We start from the raw sequence: 18,113 nt of genomic DNA on the forward strand, positions 1-18,113 counted from the left end.
TATGGATTCTGCCCTTTCACCGTTTCTTTTATAACCAGAGATCCGTAACTCCGATTGGGCTGAATTTTGGACATGATCTCTATCCGGAAATTAGCTTTCTTGCGGCGAAAGAAGGGCTCCAACCACCTTACAGGGTGGCCACGAGGGTCCAAGGAGCGCCTGACCCCATGGGGCGTGCCCCCCTGCCTCGTGGCCCCCTCAGGCATTGTATCGCATTGATTCTTCTTCCCAAAAATCATAAATATTCCAAAAAATTCTCCGTCAGTTTTTATCCCGTTTGGACTCCGTTTGATATGGGTTTTCTGCGAAACAAAAAACACGCAACAGACAGGAACTGGCACTGGGCACTGGATCAATATGTTAGTCCCAAAAATAGTATAAAAAGTTGCCAAAAGTATATGAAAGTTGTATAATATTGGCATGGAACAATCAAAAATTATAGATACGACGGAGCAATACTATGATTGTTGTGAATACATAGCTATCCACGTCGAAACGACTTTTCAAAATAAAACGCGTCCATCAGACCATGACCAGCAGCCCTTGCCTAGGGTAGCTCTTGGCTCTGCCTGAACTCGTGCAGGCGTTCGTCCAAGCGGTCGACACGCTCGCGGTATATCTGGAGCGCGATATCGAGCTCCAAGTTGGCTATTTCATCGGAGATCACCAGCTCGAGGATGCGACGGCCATGTTCCTCTACTGCGCCCAGGTGGACACTTGTGCCAAGGAGGCGGTCAAGCCTATGGACCAGCGCGTTGGCATCCAGCGGGCCGCGGACAAGGCAAACGGCGGCACCCATGCGAACGGCACGGCGGGCGTCCGGTGCAAGTATGGCGCGGCCGGCCTCTGGTGCAAGTACGACGCTGAGGGCCTGTGCCCACTCCTGGCGAGGAATGGGGGTACTGACAGGACGTGTACCCAGCTGCGACACCATGTCGACAGCAGGCAAGCGCCGATGGATCCGCTCTTGCTGTGCGGCGCGCCGCGCCTCTCGCTCTGCGGCGCTCCAACGGTCTCACCGTGTGGCAAGCCACAGCCTATCGGCGCGGACGCGCCTAGCTTGCTTTGTGGCGCGCCATCGATCATGTTGTGTGGCGAGCTGCAGCCTGTCGGCGCTGACATACCTATCTTGATCCGCGGCGCTCAAGCGCCATGCGCCAAAGGTCTGCTCAACCCTGGCGATGACGCGCATCACGGAGTCGTCCATCGCATTGCTGGGGAGCGCCTCGACCTCGACGGGCCGTGGCGCCGTTTTCCTTGTCGACGAGGTTGATGGCAGAGGTGGCGCTTTGGTGGGTTGGCATGCTTGGAAAAGGTGGATGTGCTATAGGCTGCGCTTGTCGCCTCCGTGCATCGCGCACCCCCTATGCGCAATATAGCAGGGTGGCGGGAAACATGTGAGGAAATGGCAGGAAATGGTGGCGTGTTCATAAAACGCCATCAATTAATGGAAACTTAGCATGGAGCTAGCACAAGAAGTAGATGATGATCAGATGAACACGGACCACACTAGGGAACCCGTCGGTGATGAATTCATCAATCCCAAACGGTTGAATACTAGCAAGCGTTTTCCCACAACACACACGGCCTATTCCATCACAAATAGGTCGGATGGATCAACTGTATGCCACGTATCGCACATTGTCAAAAAGTAATGCGGTAGACCTTCTTTAACATGTGTTAAAAAAACAAGGACCTCGAGGTTAAATTAGCTGAGGGAATGGGGCATTTCGGTCATTTGACCGAAATGACCCATCCCATCACCTAATTTAACATCAACACAACTTCCCATCCAGTCACCCATTCGATGGCTGCTCCAGCCTGAGCACACTTAACTTAATAGTTTTCTTACATGAGCTACTGGTGGAACAGCTAGTCCTTGCTGATAGGAATGCCTCTTCACATCCTTATGGCATATCTGGATGACCGCCTGTCCCACAATGGCCAATAGATGTTGTGTAGACAGAGCATATCACATACGTCTTATTAGAAGCAATCGTCTGCATTATTATCGGTCTTCGCACACATTTCTGATTACAGACCTGTTTGCCGCATATCACACACATCTTGTTATATTGAACCGTTTCTATTCTCTTGCCTAATCACAAACAGTTCATCTGAGTGAACCGTATGCTATACATCGCACGCACCTTGATCGGGCTGGCCGTTTCTTTTGTGTTGCCTAATCACAAACAGTTCATCTCAGTGAACCGTATGCTGTACATCGCACACACCTTCATCTAGCTGCCCGTTTCTTTTGTTCCTCCTCATCGCAAACAGTTAATTGAGCTGAACCGTATGCCTTGCATCGCACACACAACTAAAATCTGAACCGTGTTTGATGCATCCTCCATCGCAAACGTTTTGCATCTTTTTTGACAGTTATTTTACGCCACCGTTTGCGATTATGGCATCACACAGTTTCGTCGAATGGTCTCTGATCGTAGTGTCGCGTTAGCAGCATCCTGCAGTAGTGATGACGAGGAGAGAGTGGTTCACCCTCGGGGTTGAGGGTATGTGTTGGGGAACATAGCATGCAATTTCAAAAAAATTCCTACGATCACGCAAGATCTATCTAGGAGATGTATAGCAATGAGAGGGGGAGAGTGTGTCCACGTACCCTCGTAGACCGAAAGCGGAAGCGTTAGCTTAACGCGGTTGATGTAGTTGAACGTCTTCTCGATTCAACTGATCAAGCACCGAACGTACGACACCTCCGAGTTCTACACACGTTCAGCTCGATGACGTCCCTCGAACTCTTGATCCAGCAAAGTGTCGAGGGAGAGTTTCGTCAGCACGACGGCGTGGTGACGGCGATGGTGAAGTGATGGTGATGTGCTTTGTGTAAGTCCAATTAAGCATCTTGATCTATCTCTATAGATCTCGATGCCCAATATATAAGCAGCTTCACCGAGGTCTTTCATTGAAAAACTCTTATTCAAGTACCCGTTTATGCTATCCAGAAATTATATATCATTTCCAATCAACAATATGTCATCCACATATAATATTAGAAACGCTACAGAGCTCCCACTCACTTTCTTGTAAATACAGGCTTCTCCAAAAGTCTGTATAAAACCATATGCTTTGATCACTTCATCAAAGCGTATATTCCAACTCCGAGATGCTTGCACCAGTCCATAAATGGATCGCTGGAGCTTGCACACTTTGTTAGCACCTTTAGGATCGACAAAACCTTTTGGTTGCATCATATACAACTCTTCTTTAAGAAATCCATTAAGGAATGCAGTTTTGACGTCCATTTGCCAGATTTCATAATCATAAAATGCGGCAATTCTAACATGATTTGGATAGACTCAAGCATCGCTACGGGTGAGAAGGTCTCATCATAGTCAACTCCTTGAACTTGTCGAAAACCTTTCGCAACAAGTCGAGCTTTGTAGACAGTAACATTACCATCAGCGTCAGTCTTCTTCTTGAAGATCCTTTTATTCTCTATGGCTTGCCGATATTGGGCAAGTCAACCAAAGTCCACACTTTGTTCTCATACATGGAGCCCATCTCAGATTTCATGGCCTCAAGCCATTTCGCGAAATCTGGGCTCATCATCGCTTCCTCATAGTTCGTAGGTTCGTCATGGTCTAGTAAAATGACTTCCAGAACAGGATTACCGTACCACTCTGTTGCAGAACGTACTCTGGTTGACCTACGAGGTTCGGTAGTAACTTGATCTGAAGTTTCATGATCATCATCATTAGCTTACTCACTAATTGGTGTAGGCATCACGGGAATGGTTTTCTATGATGAGCTACTTTCCAATTCGAGAGAAGGTACAATTACCTCATCAAGTTCTACTTTCCTCCCACTCACTTCTTTCAAGAGAAACTCCTTCTCTAGAAGGGATCCATTCTTAGCAACATATATCTTGCCTTCGGATCTGTGATAGAAGGTGTACCCAACAATTTCTTTTGGGTATCCTATGAAGACGCACTTCTCTAGTTTGGGTTTGAGCTTATCAGGCTGAAGCTTTTTCACATAAGCATCGCAACCCCAAACTTTAAGAAACAACTGCCTAGGTTTCTTGCCAAACCACAGTTCATACGGTGTCGTCTCAACGGATTTAGATGGTGCCCTATTTAACGTGAATGCAGCTGTCTCTAATGCATAACCTCAAAACGATAGTGGTAAATAGGTAAGAGACATCGTAGATCGCACCATATCTAATAAAGTATGATTACGACGTTCAGACACACCATCACGCTATGGTGTTCCAGGTGGCGTGAGTTGTGAAACTATCACTACTAGAAAAAGGCTTACTAGTGGCGCACCAGTTTTGCCTACTAATGGCGCACTACTGGTGCGCCACTAGCACCACGCCACTAGTATTTTTTACTAATGGCGCACCGCTGGATACTAATGGTGCACCAGGCAGTGCGCCATTAGTATAGGCCACGGTGCGCCATTAGTATGCCTCCCAGGGGGCCATATATACCCATGTGCTTTGCCATACTAATGGCGCACTGCGGGGTGATGCGCCATTAGTATCCTTTGGCATACTAATGGCGCACTGCTGGGTGATGTGCCATTAGTATCATCTGGCATACTAATGGCGCACTGCGGTGTGATGCGCCATTAGTATCCTTTGGCATACTAATGGCGCACGTTGGTGTGATGCGCCATTAGTATGTATATTAGGGATTATTTTTTTCTTTTCTGATTTTTGCACAGATTACAAAATATATTATTGGACAGAATATAAGCAGCACCACACAGCAACAGCAGATTCATCGAATACAATAGAAGATTAGTCTCCGAATACAATTCATCAAATTAGTCTCCGAATTCAAAAGACCGAACAAAGATAGAACATTACAAGTCTCGAGACCGCGAGTAGCGAGTTTGTCTTCACATTACAAGTCGATATCGATCATCTAAACTACCATCACATAGAAGAGAGCTGCGGTCATCACGATGAGCATCATAGCGATGAAACTGGTCTTCATCCGGTTCCTCCAACGCTCCCTCCTCTCTCCCGCTAGATAGCGCGCGTATCTAGATTCCGCCTCCGCCCTAGTGGTGTACCCTTTGTAACTGTTACCGCTGAAACGGTGAACCTGTGTCCGACACTCCTCCCAGTCGTCGTAGACTCCGGGAACCTTACCCTTGTACACGACATACGACGACATCTCTATGCACTAGCCAAACAACAGACAATACATAAGCAATATATAAGTATGCAACAAAAGGATCGGAAGAGAAAAGCAAGACATTAATAGCACGATTCATGGTCCTACTAATAAATAGCATCGATTACATCTAAGTTGAACGACTGTCCAAACCAAAGAGATATACAAGTTCATTAAAGTTTAATTACAACATGAGCTAATCAATGTTTCAGAACTACACATAGCATCACTCGACTCGACTCATGGGACCGGAGCGTGGATGAAGCCGCCGTCTGTCGTGATGGTCATGAAGTCGCGGGCGTTGTTAGCCTGCATTTGTAGCGTTGTGTCTATCTCACTGTTGGACGGTTGAAATTTGAGGTAGAACTGCCCCGAGGTACGAAGGACATCTTGATGGATGATTTCTGCAAACTCCGACTGGATGCGAAAGAATTCTTGTCGGATGTCCACGTCCTGGATTGCCGCCAAGCTTGCGGCCCAATCTTTGAGATTATTTGGTAGCAGAAGGTGATTATGGTCCCGCACGATCTCTCGCATGTGATGGAGGGCGTAGTAGGCATCCTTCTGACCGCCAGGCGGCTGCTTGACGCAGGGGAACATCGTATTATGGGTGAACACGTGCCTGTCGTACCTACGAACTGGCCTCTTAAAGGTGCCTCCAGATGCGGTGTAGCCGGGGAGAGCATCATCAAGAACTTTCTTGATATTTGTGTAGTCTATCTTGGAGTCACGGTCCAGGTCGAAATACGTGGCCATGGAATATTTCGGGCTTAAGAGGATGAGTGTGCAATGTGTGTCACTGCACAGAACACGGAATGTTAGAAAAAAAAAGAACGATCAAAATCCAAGAAATCATATGTTACGGGGCGGTTAGGAGATGACTTACTCGGGAATGTAAGGCACGAGGAAGTTATCCTTATCTAGGTTTGCCAGAATGACGCCTTCGAGGTGTGAACTCGCGACTTGCCGGTCCCCAGCGTTGCCCAAGATCTTGGCACGCATGTAGAAGGGGTCGACTATCACAATGTCCAGGGTCTTGTGTATAATGATCCGCATCTCCATACTCAGCGAAAACAGCCGAACGAAGGTGTAGTGCAGCGGATGAAGGTTAAGCATAGCAAAGATCTCATCAAACCGCAGGACGATCGTACCCCCGACGGCGCTATCCACAAAGCCCTTGCCCTCTGGAACCTTGGCCACAAAAACCGGGTATGCCACATCATTCTCTCTGAGATGCCGCTTCTCCAAAGAAAGAACACTGTCATGCAGACTCTGCATAGCACCAGTTGCAGCATTGAGCATATTTGTCGGTAGCATCGGCCTACCCGCCACATGCACCCTCCTCGAGATATCCTTAGGTGAAGGTGGCCCGTCCTGAGCACGGATCGTACTCGGTGCCGGCTGGCTCGCACTGGCGCCCTTGTTAGTCTTTCGTTTCCGTCCCTTCTTCCTGATCTGCTGTAATGGGATCGAGTTCTGCTCACAGACCGCCTTCTTGAGCGTGTTGGGGCTGATAATATTTGGCACCTCAGCTCTCTGAGGCTCGGTGAAGGCGGCAGCTGGAGGCGTCTCCTGAGAACTGAACGCCAGACGACGCCTGTTGCAATTGAGTTTCTCCGCCGTACCAGCTAGATCGCGGTCGTCTTTTTCAGGGTTGGGTTCTTGAGAAGGAGGCCCGCAGAACTCGTCACCGTACCCATGTTCGGCAAAGTACTTATCGATGTTGGAAAATGTACCGCCGTCGTTGTCGTCATCGTCCGGATCCTGTGCCATATGCATGTCCGGATCCTGTGCCATAGGGATGTCCGGCATGTCCGGTAGCGTTGCGGCGTTCTTGCCATGGCTTGGCGCTGGCACGACTGGCGGTCTTGTCTGTGGGGTGGTGTCCCCCGCCCCCAAACGAATCTGGCTCTTCAGCCAGAGCAGGGGCCAGCTTACACAGGCGCTGAGGGTCATCACATCATCTTCGTCGGCCCCAGCGGGTCGAATCGGAGGTAACAACTCGTCGCAGCCTGGCAGCACCCGACCCAGTTCAACCCTATACAAGGTGGGTGGCATCGGATTACCGTGGAACACGCGGTTGCCCGGTTAAACGATTCTGCCCTTGGCGACATCGACCAACTCGCCGCCCACGAAGTGCAGGAGAGTGCAAGGAACATCGGTGGCGCCCTGCGAAAACATGTAGGGTGTCAGGGATGCCCAGTCAAAGGCAAGGAGATGAAGTCATCGGCCGAGAGGCTTAGTTACCGTGATGCCGTCGAGCTCGGCTAATGTCGAGGCACCGCCAACGGAGGGCGTGCGCGTGCAACTGACGGAGGGGCCACTTGCTGGCGAGGTGCCGGTCCCGATAAATGATGCAATTGTTCATGCACACATGGTATTTCACGTGTGGTAAATCCAGAGGACACACGATTTTCTTCGCCTCCTCGAAACTGGTCGGGCACTTGTTCCCCTTGGGAAGACGTTCGTGCCAGAATGACATGTTCTCGTCGAAGCAGGCGTCGGTCATTTTGTGTTTTACCTTCATCTCCAGAGCCATGAGCGTTACTTTCAGGCGGGTATCCTCGGGCCTGCATCCTTCATACAATGGAGTAACCGCGTCTATCTCCAGTTGATCCAGCTTGGCTTTCTCTCGGGCGGCAGCTCTTGCGTTATCCGTCTGCTTGAGAAGCAGCTCTTGAATATGAGGGTCCTGCACCCAGCCCATCGATGGTCCATCGTCGTCTGCTCCGCCGGCATCTTCATCTTCATGATCATGCCCTTCGTCTGCTCCTGCATCTTCCTCATCATCATGTCCGGCATCTTCTACATGATGACTGTGTACAGCATCACCGTCGTGATCATGTCTTGGAGATTCTTCGTCTTCTCGCCCGCCCGAGCCGCGGTGGTTGTCTTGCTGCCCATCCTCATTTCTTGCCCGACCCCCATGGACGACTTCATAGTCATCTTCATCACCTTGCCACCGATAGCCATCCATGAAACCACGCAAGAGCAGGTGGTCCCGCACCTGCCCGGAATCCGGGTCCGCAATAAGGCTCTTCAGCTTGCATCTTCGACACGGACATCTTATCTCCGTCTCATTCTTTTCAAGCATCTCGGCCTTCGCGGAGCTCAAAAACCTATTCATGATGCCTTTGGTCATCGTGCGGACCATGGTCGCCTGCGGGGTTGAGCAAAACGATATTTTAGAACCAAGAAAAAATTTGACATGACTTTCCCTAAAAATAGGACCAAAAAGAATGCATAGTGCCAAAATTCTCACCGAAACGGAAATGAATCAACATTCCGGCAAAATATTGGCAACTATCGCATTTCAAATACCGGTACCTGCAAACACAAACATATATGCAACACCACAAACATATGCAACACCACAAACATACATAGATCTAGCTAGGACATAAAAAGTGCATGTGCACGTTGTTGGAGGGAGAACAACATAAAGATAGCTTCCCCCTTAGTTACCTATCAAAAAAAGGGGGTTTAACCACTTAATTTGGATGAATTTATGGTGCAAATGAGGTGAGGAGGAGGAGGCAGCCGAGACAAGCTTGGAGGAGGAGGAGAGAATGAAGTGGGGAAAGTGAGTGGGTAGGTGTGGCTGTCCAAAATATCTAGCTCGTCCCAGGTTACTAATGGCGCACCACCACGTAATGCGCCATTAGTAACCCTGGTTACTAATGGCGCACCTTCTGGTGGTGCGCCATTAGTAACAATTTTTTTTCCAGACATACTAATGGCGCACCGTGGAACAGTGCACCATTACTAGCTTAAACTAGTAATGGCGCACTGTCCCCAGGTGCGTCATTAGTAGTTTTGCAAAAAAGTAAAAAGTAAAAAAAATATTGTAGTGGCGCACTATGTGGCTGGTGCGCCATTACTAGTTAGAACTAGTAATGGCGCACTGTGCCATAGTGCGCCATTAGTATGTCTGGAAAAAAAATTGTTACTAATGCCGCACTGTGTGTCTGGTGCGCCATTAGTGTATTTCACACTAATGGCGCGCCAGCACATGGTGCGCCACTGCTACATAGCAATGGCGCACCACATGCTGGTGCGCCATTAGTGGCCATTCCATCTATAGCCCTTTTCCTAGTAGTGTATTCCACATTGTTTTAAATGAAGGCCAAACTCGTAACTCAAACATTCGCCTCCGCGATCAGATCGTAGAAACTTTATTTTCTTGTTACGATGATTTTCCACTTCACTCTGAAATTCTTTGAACTTTTCAAATGTTTCAAACTTGTGTTTCATTAAGTAGATATACCCATATCTGCTCAAATCATCTGTGAAGGTCAGAAAATAATGACACCCGCCGCGAGCCTCAACACTCATTGGACCGCATACATCGGTATGTATTATTTCCATTAAGTCAGTGGATCGCTCCATTGTTCCGGAGAACGGAGTCTTAGTCATCTTGCCCATGAGGCATGGTTCGCAAGCATCAAGTGATTCCAAAAGTCCATCTGCATGGAGTTTCTTCATGCTCTTTACACCAATATGACCTAAATGGCAGTGCCACAAATATGTTGCACCATCATTATCAACTTTCCATCTTTTGGCATCAATATTATGAATATGTGTATCAACACGATCGAGATTCAACAAAAATAGACCACTTTTCAAGGGTGGATGACCAAAAAAGATATTACTCATATATATATAGAACAACCATTATTCTCTGATTTAAATGAATAACTGTCTCACATCAAACATGATCTAGATATAATGTTCATGCTCAACACTGACACCAAATAACAATTATTCAGGTCTAAAACTAACCCCGAAGGTAGATGTAGAGGTAGTGTGCCGACGGTGATCACATCGACCTTGGAACCATTCCCAACGTGCATTGTCACCTCGTCCTTAGCCAATATTCGTTTAATCCGTAGCCCCTATTTCGAGTTGAAAATATGAGCAACAGAACCAGTATCAAATACCCAAGCGCTACTACGAGCATTAGTAAGGTACACATCAATAACATGTATATCAAATATACCTTTGTTCACTTTGCCATCCTTCTTATCCGCCAAATACTTGGGGCAGTTTCGTTTCCAGTGACTAGCCCCTTTGTAGTAGAAGCACTCAGTTTCAGGCTTGGGTCCAGACTTGGGCTTCTTCCCGGGAGTGACAACTTGCTTGCCATTCTTCTTGAAGTTCCCCTTCTTTCCCTTGCCCTTTTTCTTGAAACTAGTGGTCTTGTTAACCATCAACACTCAATCCTCTTTCTTGATGTCTACCTCCGCATCTTTGAGCATAGCAAAGAGCTCGGGAATTGTCTTATCCATCCCTTGCATATTATAGTTCATCACGAAGCCTTTGTAGCTTGGTGGCAGTGATTGAAGAACTCTGTCAATAGCACTATCATCAGTAAGATTAATTCCCAGCTAAGTCAAGTTGTTATGGTACCCAGACATTCTGAGTATGTGTTCACTGACAGAACTGTTCTCCTCCATCTTGCAGCTATAGAACTTGTTGGAGACTTCATATCTCTCAACTCGGACATTTGCTTGAAATATTAACTTCAACTCCTGGAACATCTCATATGGTCCATGACGTACAAAACGTCTTTGAAGTCCCGATTCTAAGCCGTAGAGTATGGCACACTGAACTATAGAGTAGTCATCAGACCGCGTCTGGGAGACGTTCAAACCGTCCACATTAGCGGGATGGGGCTTTTCACCTAGCGGTGCATCAAGGACATAATTCTTTTGTGCAGCAATGAGGATAATCCTCAAGTTACGGACCCAGTCCGTGTAGTTGCTACCATCATCTTTCAACTTAGCTTTCTCTAGGAACACACTAAAATTCAAGGGAACGGTAGCACGGGCCATTGATCTACAACATAGATATGCAAAAACTATCAGGACTAAGTTCATGATAAATTAAGTTCAATTAATCATATTACTTAAGAACTCCCACTTTGATAGACATCCCTCGAGTCATCTAAATGATCACGTGATCCATATCAACTAAACCATGTCCGATCATCACGTGAGATTGAGTAGTTTTCAATGGTGAACATCTCTATGTTGATCATATCTACTATATGATTCATGTTCGACCTTTCGGTCTCCAGTGTTCCGAGGCCATGTCTGTACATGCTAGGCTCGTCAAGTTTAACTCGAGTATTCCGCACGTGCAAAACTATCTTGCACCCGTTGTATGTGAACGTAGAGCTTATCACACCCGATCATCACGTGGTGTCTCGGCACGACAAATTGTCGCAACGGTGCATACTCATGGAGAACACTTATACCTTGAAATTTTAGTGAGGGATGATCTTATAATGCTACCGCCGTACTAAGCAAAATAAGATGCATAACAGATAAACATCACATGCAATCAAAATATGTGACATGATATGGCCATCATCATCTTGTGCCTTTGATCTCCATCTCCAAAGCACCGTCATGATCTCCATCTCCAAAGCACCGTCATGATCTCCATCATCACCGACTTGACACCTTGATCTCCATCGTAGGGTCGTTGTCGTCTCGCCAACTATTGCTTCTACAACTATCGCTAAGGCATAGTGATAAAGTAAAGTTACATGGCAATTGCATTTCATACAATAAAGCGACAACCATAAGGCTCCTGCCAGTTGCTGATAACTTTTACAAAACATGATCATCTCATCCAACAACGTATATCACATCATGTCTTGACCATATCACATCACAACACATGCCCTGTAAAAACAAGTTAGACATCCTCTACCTTGTTGTTGCAAGTTTACGTGGCTGCTACGGCCTTCTAGTAAGAACCGTTCTTACCTATGCATCAAAACCACAACGATGTTTCGTCAAGTTTGCTGTTTTAACCTTCAACAAGGACCGGCCGTAGTCAAATTCGATTCAACTAAAGTTTAAGAAACAGACACCCGCCAGCCACCTTTATGCAAAACTAGTTACATGTCTGTCGGTGGAACCAGTCTCATGAACGTGGTCATGTAAGGTTGGTCCGGGCCACTTCATCCAACAATATCGTCGAATCAAAATAAGACGCTGGTGGTAAGAAGTATGACTATCATCACCCACAACTCTTTGTGTTCTACTCGTGCATATCATCTACGCATAGACCTGGCTCTGATACCACTGTTGGGGAACGTAGCATGCAATTTCAAAAAAAAATCCTACGATCACGCAAGATCTATCTAGGAGATGCATAGCAACGAGAGGGGGAGAGTGTGTCCATGTACCCTCATAGACCGAAAGCGAAAGCGTTAGCTTAACGCGGTTGATGTAGTCAAATGTCTTCTTGATTCAACCAATCAAACACCGAACGTATGGCACCTCCGAGTTCTACACACGTTCAGCTCGTTGACGTTCCTCTAACTCTTGATCCAGCAAAGTGTTGAGGGAGAGTTTCGTCAGCATGACGGCGTGGTGACGGTGATGGTGAAGTGATCCGCGCAGGGCTTCGCCTAAGCACTACGATAATATGACCGGTGGAGTAAACGGTGGAGGGGGGTGCCGCACATGGCTAAGAACAATTGGTGTGTCTTAGAGGCGCCCCCCGCCCCCTTATATAAAGAAGGGAGAGGGAAGGAGGCCGGCCTAGGGGCACCCCAAGTGGGAGGAGTCCCACTTGGGCTCCTAGTCCAATTCGCCCTTCCTTTTATCGGCGGGGGAAAGGGGGAGGAGAGGGAGAAGGAGAAGGAAAGGGGGGCGCCGCCCCTCCCCTAGTCCAATTCGGACTCCTCCTTTGGGGGGGGCGCCACCCTTGTGGGCTGCCTTGCCTCCCTCCTATGGCCCATAGGGCCCATAACTTCCCCCGGGGGGTTCTGGTAACCCCACCGGTACTCCGATACTTACCCGATACATTCCGAAACACTTCTGATGTCCGAATACTATCATCCAATATATCAATCTTTACCTCCAGACCATTTTGAGACTCCTCGTCATGTCCTCGATCTCATCCGGGACTCCGAACAATCTTCGGTCACCAAAACACATAACTCATAATACAAATCGTCATCGACCATTAAGCGTGTGGACCCTACGGGTTCGAGAACTATGTAGACATGACCGAGACATATCTCTGGTCAATAACCAACAATGGAACCTAGATGCTCATATTGGTTCCTACATATTCTACGAAGATCTTTATCGGTCAAACCGCAATGACAACATACGTCATTCCCTTTGTCATCGGTATGTTACTTGCCCGAGATTCGATCGTCGGTATCTTCATACCTAGTTCAATCTTGTTACTGGCAAGTCTCTTTACTCGTTCCGTAATACATCATCCCGCAACTAACTCATTAGTCACATTGCTTGCAAGGTTTATTGATGTGTATTACCGAGAGGGCCCAAAGATACCTCTCCAATACTCGGAGTGACAAATCCTAATCTTGATCTATGCCAACCCAACAAAGACCTTTGGAGATACCTGTAGGGCATCTTTATGATCACCCAATTACGTTGTGACGTTTTATAGAACACAAGGTATTCCTCCGGTATTCGGGAGTTGCATAATCTCATAGTCAAAGGAATATGTATAAGTCATGAAGAAAGCAATAGCAATAAAACTTAACGATCATTATGCTAAGCTAACGGATGGGTCTTGTCCATCACATCATTCTCCTAATGATGTGATCCCGTTGATCAAATGACAATACATATCTATGGTTAGGAAACTTAACCATCTTTGATTAACGAGCTAGTCTAGTAGAGGCATACTAGGGACACTGTGTTTTGTCTATGTATTCACACATGTATCAAGTTTCCGGTTAATACAATTCTAGCATGAATAATAAACATTTATCATGATATAAGGAAATATAAATAACAACTTTATTATTGCCTCTAGGGCATATTTCCTTCAATATGTACAAGTAGCTATGTGTTAGATATCTCTCTCTCTCTCATGTTTTTGATTTGGCACGATATTGATGTACCGCGAGCTTTGTTACTATAGTTGGATCATATGGTGTCCCCCCCCCTCTACCTTCTTGTGATGAATTGAGCTTTACCTTTGAGGTTTCACTATTATCGGATTGAATACTTTTATGGATTTGAGAACACTTGATGTATGTCTTGCGTGGGATACCCGTGGTGACAATGGGGTGTTCTATTGATTCACTTGATGTATGTTTTTGCACCCAACTCGTGGATTCTCGAGGTGGCATTGGAGCAATCTATGCATAGGGGTTGATGCATGTTTTCGTTCTTGTTTCTCCGGTAGGAATCTTGGGGCACTCTTTGAGGTTCTTTGTGTTGGATCGAATATTATGAATCTGAAGTTGTTTGATGCATATCGCATAATTGACCCACAGATACTTGTGGCGACATTGGAGTATCTAGGTGACATTAGGGTTGATTGATGTGTGTCATATGGTGTTATTTTACTACGAACTCTAGGGATGTTTGTGACACTTATAGGAATAGCTCAATGGATTGATAGGAAAGAATAATTTTCAGGTAGTTTTGTACCCTACAAGCAATTTCATCTTATGTTCTCCGCGATAGGAACTTTGTAGTGACTTATGTTGCACGCCGAGGGATAGCCATATGATCTAATTATGTTATCATTGTTGAGAGAACTTGCACTAGTGAAAGTATGAACCCTAGGCCTTGTTTTCAATCATTGCAATACCGTTTTTGCTCACTTTTGTTACTTGCTACCTTGCTGTATTTATATTTTCAGATTACAAAAACCTATATCTACCATCCATATTACACTTGTATCACCATCTCTTCGCCGAACTAGTGCACCTATACAATTTACCATTGTATTGGGTGTGTTGGGGACACAAGAGACTCCTTGTTATTTGGTTGCAGGGTTATTTAATTGCTACTGTCCTACAAAACTCTACATTTGGAGGCCCAACAACGTCTACAATAAGAAGGTTGCGTAGTAGACATCAAGCTCTTTTCTGGCGCCGTTGCCGGGGAGGTGAGTGCTTGAAGGTATATCCTTAGATCTTGCAATCGAATCTTTTAGTTTCTTGTTTTATCACTAGTTTAGTCTATAAAAGAATACTAAAAAATGGAATTGAGGTTGCCTCATATGCTTCATCTTTTTAATGTCTTTCGTGAAAATGATGGAAAGGAAAATTGTGCTCAAGTGTTAGAAGAAGAAGTCTATAAAATGTTTGGCACTAAATCTTTGAATAATGAGCATGATTGCAATGTTGTTAGTGTGAATTATTTGAATATCCATGATGCAATTGATATGCAAAGCTACAAGCTTGGGGATGCTATGTTTGATGAAGATGATATTGTTAGTCCCCCAAGTTTTGATGAGCAAATTTATTTTGATAAAAGCATGCCTCCTATTTATGATGATTATATTGATGAAAGTGGGTGTGGAAGAGTGTCAACTTTAGGAAGTAATGATCCCACTATTTTGGAGGGTGCTGAATCTTATAATGATTATGAAAGTGGATTTGGAGAGGTCATGACTTTATTTAGTGATGAATCCACTATTTCGGAAGAGGTTCCAATTGATTATGAGAACAAAGTTGCTATCTATGATGATTATTTTGATGGCATGTATGCTATAAAGAATAATGATAACCATGAAACTTGTCATCTTGATTTTAATTTTCAATTGGATTATGCCTCACATGATAGTTATTTTGTTGAGTTTGCTCCCACAACTATTCATGACAAGAAATTTGCTTATATGGAGAGTGATAAAAGTTATATGCTTATGCATCATGAAAAGAGTGATTTATGTGATAGTTATATTGTTGAATTCATTCCTGATGCTACTGAAAATTATTATGAGAGAGGACCATATGCTTTTACATATTGCAATAATATCAAGTTTCCTCTCTTCATGTTGAAAATCTTGAAGTTTTGCTTGTTTTACCTTCCTATGCTAGTTGATTCTTGTTCCCATAAATTATTTTCTCACAAAATCCCTAGGCACAGGAAGTGGGTTAGACTTAAATGTGCTAGTCATATGCTTTTTGATGCTCTCTTTATGTTTTAATTCTTATCTTTAATGTGAGCATCATTGAAATCATCATGACTAGCTTAAAAGGCATTAAAGAAAAGCGCTTGTTACGGACAACCCAATATTTACCCATACTGTTTTTGTGTGTTCACATGATTATGCTACTGTAGTAATTATGTTTTATAGCTTTTGTTTCAATAAAGTGCCAAGTAAAGCCTTTGGGATAGTGTGGATGATAGTTGACTTGATTCTGTGCAAAAACAGAAACCTTTGCTCTCAGTCCAGAAATTTGTAAATTCACTGGAACATGATTTTGATATAATTTTTTTACAAAAGATTGATATACAAATTTCCCAGGTTTTCCTAATTTTTAGAATTTTTAGAGTTACAGAAGTATACGAAGTTTTCGGATTGCTAAAGACTGTTCTGTTTTTAACAGATTCTGTTTTCAATGCAAAGTTTGCTTGCTTTCTACTTTCTATGGCTTATATTGGCCAATATAAATTGTAGAAATGATATGGTACAGTAGGAATTGTTTGAGAACAATTATGAATCTTGTCTTTAACAGTACCTAAGTGGTGATTTGCTTTATTATACTAACGGAGCTTACGGGTTTTCTGTTGAGTTTTGTGTTGTGAAGTTTTCAAGTTTTGGGTAAAGTTTTGATGGACTACTGAATAAGGAGTGGCAAGAGCCTAAGCTTGGGGATGACCAAGGCACCCCAAGGTAATATTCAAGTACAACCAAGAGCCTAAGCTTGGGGATGCCCCGGATGGCATCCCCTCTTTGTCTTCAATTCATCGGTAAATTTACTTGAGGCTATATTTTTATTCACCACATGATATGTGTTTTGCTTGGAGCATCATTTTCTTTTGTTGAGATTTGCTTGTTGTTTGAATAAAAGTACTTAAGATCTGAAATTTTATTTATGAGAGAGAGTCTTTGCGCAGCTACATAATTATTCAACTACTCATTGATTTTCACTTATATCTTTTTTGAGTAGTTTGTCACTAGCAAGAGGGATATAATTAAAACTTTCATATAAAGTGCATTGAATACTATGAGAAGTTTGATTCCTTGCATATTATTTTGAGATATAAAGATGGTGATATTAGAGACATGCTAGTAAGTAATTGTGTATTAGTACAAATACTTGTGTTAAAGTTTGTGATTCCCGTAGCATGCACGTATGGTGAACCGTTAAGATGAAGTCGGAGCATGATTTATTTATTGATTGTCTTCCTTATGAGCGGCGGTCGGGGACGAGCGATGGTCTTTTCCTACCTATCTGTCCCCCTAGGAGCATGTGTGTAGTACTTTGTTTCAATGACTAACAGATTTTGCAATAAGTATGTGAGTTCTTTATGACTAATGTTGAGTCCATGGATTATACGCACTCTCACCCTTCCACCATTGCTAGCCTCTCTAGTACAGCATAACTTTCGCCGGTACCATACACCCACCATATACCTTCCTCAAAACAGCCACCATACCTACCTATTATGGCATTTCCATAGCCATTCCTAGATATATTGCCATGCAACTTCCACCGTTCCGTTTATTATGACACATACCATCATTGTCATATTGCTTTGCATGATCATGTAGTTGGCATAGTATTTGTGGCAAAGCCACGGTTCATATTTTTTATACATGTCACTCTTGATCATTGCACATCCTGGTACACCGCCGGAGGCATTCATATAGAGTCATACCTTTGTTCTAGTATCAAATTGTAATTTTGAGTTGTAAGTAAATAAAAGTGTGATGATCATCATTATTAGAACATTGTCCCATGTGAGGTTATCAAAATAAAAGAGGCCAAAGAAGCCCAAATAAACAAAGAGGCCAAAGAAGCCCACCAAAAAAAGAGTTATAAAAAATGAGAGAAAAGAGAGAAGGGACAATGTTACTATCCTTTTTCCACACTTGTGCTTCAAAGTAGCACCATGATCTTCATGATAGAGAGTCTCCTATATTGTCACTTTCATATACTAGTGTAAATTTTCATTATAGAACTTGGCTTGTATATCCCAATGATGGGCTTGCTCAAATTGC

The sequence above is a fragment of the Aegilops tauschii genome, chromosome 6 (assembly GCF_002575655.3).
Source record: "Aegilops tauschii subsp. strangulata cultivar AL8/78 chromosome 6, Aet v6.0, whole genome shotgun sequence".
Taxonomy (NCBI): Eukaryota; Viridiplantae; Streptophyta; class Magnoliopsida; order Poales; family Poaceae; genus Aegilops; species Aegilops tauschii.